The following is a 2,719-nucleotide window of genomic DNA, read 5'->3' on the forward strand; positions in this document are numbered from 1 at the left end:
ACACACACACACACACACACACACACACTAAAGCCATTACAGTTGCATTACTGTAAGAGCCTTTTAAGACTGTGGCAGATTTCATTTAGAGCCTCTCTCCGTCCATCATTTGTCTTCTTTTTCTTTCGACTCCAGCCCTCATCCATATGCAGGGAGGTCTGGAGTGGAGGAAACGCCGGACCGAAAGGATGGAGGACTACGGAGGGATGTTTGAAAAGCTCACCTGCAGTACAGCACACAAGGGCGAGCGAGGGAGAGAGTTGTTGTTTTCCAGGTGGTCGGAGTCCCGTCTGGCTCTGTGATTGGTCCCGTGGGTCTGTCAATCAAGCCTGTGAAGTCAGGTGTGACCACACTTCTGGCTTCACGATTGACAGCAGGTTCCGCCAATTAGAGTCTCACACACACACACACACACACACGCACACACACACACACACACACACACACCGTTTTGTCAGTTATTTCACCTGTAAATATTTAAAAATGTCTGCCACCCTTTTCCTCTCCATCTTTGTTTTTCTTTTCTAATGTGTCGAACCCACTGAGACGTTTTCTTTCCAGACGAGCTCAAAACTACAATTTACCTCGTCGCAATCTTGAAATAAAATTGCCTGGAGGCTTTTGTCTTTTCCTCTAAATGATAGTGAATAATCACAGACTCCTGACGACAAAAAGAAAAGAAAGAAAAAAAGACTTCTCCAATCAGGGCTGACTTCTAATGACAGCGGGCTGGCAGGCTGCATGTGAAATCCAGCGCTGATGAATTAAGCTTCTCGCGCTGCTTTCATGTCGGGTTTGTGTCCACGTCAGCCCACGGCTTCTTCTCTGAGCTGCTTTTAACCGTTGAGTCTTAAATCTAAAAGCACATATAGCTGTCATGTGACTACATCACGAGGACGCTCTTTCACTCGGCAGTGAGATAAAGCCCATTAAGATCTCAGCTGCTTCATTTCTCCTTCAAATGAAACGTCTGCGAGGTTGTTTTTCTTCAGTGTTAAAGCTATTAGACAATGACAAACACGCCTCATACATGAAGCTGCCTCTTGATGTTCACACATACATTTACACATACAGGGTCCGTCCATTCACCCTTGATTTCTTTCACCTTGCCAGGCCAAATATACCATTTAGAGAGTTATTTTGGTATGTTTCAACCTGGACCTTATTTTCCCGTAAATGAAGTTTAAATAGCGCTTTTCTAGTCTTAACAACCACTCAAAGCACTTTCACATAGTCCCATAGGAACCATTCACACACATTCAATGTGTGTGAATGGCACAGTCAATGCCTTCACATTATTATGCTTTAACATCTAACTGATTTTAATCCAAGTTGAACTGAATTTGAATTCTCCTGTATTTTCGTGTAAGGGGTGAGAACCCCGTTTTTGTTTTGTTATTGAACTTATCGGTTTGGGAGTTTCTGTTTCGAGACACGTCATTAAGTTTATGGAAGTTCAGGGTTTGATATTAGTGAACTTTTGTTTCATCTCCGATGTTTATCTGATATTCTGAACTTTGCTTGATGCTGTGCCTTTCATTGGAGGGGGAAGAGTCGGGGAGTCACACAGCATGTGTGGAGGTTTCCCACAGACCGGGGACACAGCACAAATTTCATATCAATTACTTGTGAGCCACAGTCTTCTCAACAAAACTTTAAATTGGCAGAGAACGCCGTTAACACATTAAATTTAGCTCGATCAAACGGCAGGTCTTTGGCAAGCAAGCCATCTTTAATTAGTGATGTAATTATCAAGCAAAATTCTCGATATATGAAACAGAAACTTGGTTAAAACAGGAAAAATACTGGAGCAGTCGATCCCTTTCTAAGTGCCAGCAGATGTCTTCTTCTGAACAGGTTCTCAGTTGAATTCCTCATGTTAAGCTGCACTCTTAACCCTTGTATTGCCTTCCCATCGTCCTGCAACTTTGTGTTTTTCTGGACCAAAATTTTGACATTTTGATGTTTTTTTCCTACACTTTTCTCAATGTTTTTTCCATTTTTTTTTTCAATTTTTTTGTCACTTTTTTCACGTTTTTGTAGTTTGTTTTGACGAGTTTTATTCTCACATTTACCAATTTTTTTGTCACTTATTTTTAACAAGTTTTTCTTCACCTTTGGTGATTTTTTATAATTTTATTTGTTTAAAAGAAAATGTTTTTGTTGAATTTTTCCTGCGTTTTTGAAGCTTTTTACAACATTCTTTGGTCATAGTTCTGATAAAATAAAGGTGGAAAGGCCCAAAATAATTCTTCTGTAAACGGGTCATTTTGACCCCAAGGACAACAGGAGGGTTAAACATCTACAGGCTTAAATTTAATGCCAAATGAATTGATGACTCTGCTGCAGTGGCGGTACCGGAGATTTGGTGCTATGGGGTTGCTCGATGTTTCAGTGAGGGTGTTCTGAAATTTAGAGTTACTGTTCGAACAAACGAGAGGTGAGAGAGCGATTGATTTATGTTTTTGACGAAAGGTTGTCGACGCAATAGCATCATAAAACTCTGATTAGCCCACTGCAAATATTTCAAACACCAGCCAACACAACCCGTTCTCACTCCGAACGTGTAGAATACGGACGTTTGGACAGTGGATATCTGTATGCAACGAAAAAGGCGTCCTTCGGCGTGTGGGTAGAACGTACCAGGGAGAGCAGCATCTAGACGGGGTCAGTGAGTTGTACGTAAGGGGGAAAGTCTGCGTAGGGAGGCTGGTCCGGG

The 2,719-nt window shown here is 41.7% G+C and overlaps 1 long non-coding RNA gene across 1 annotated transcript in view; it reads right to left on the reverse strand.

Annotated features, from left to right (window-relative positions):
• The window catches only part of LOC116696433 (uncharacterized), an 11,580-nt gene that overhangs the window by 8,815 nt on the left and 46 nt on the right, over positions 1-2,719 (reverse strand). The gene's annotated exons all lie outside the window — the stretch shown is intronic.

Source organism: Etheostoma spectabile, chromosome 10, assembly GCF_008692095.1.
Source record: "Etheostoma spectabile isolate EspeVRDwgs_2016 chromosome 10, UIUC_Espe_1.0, whole genome shotgun sequence".
Lineage (NCBI taxonomy): Eukaryota > Metazoa > Chordata > Actinopteri > Perciformes > Percidae > Etheostoma > Etheostoma spectabile.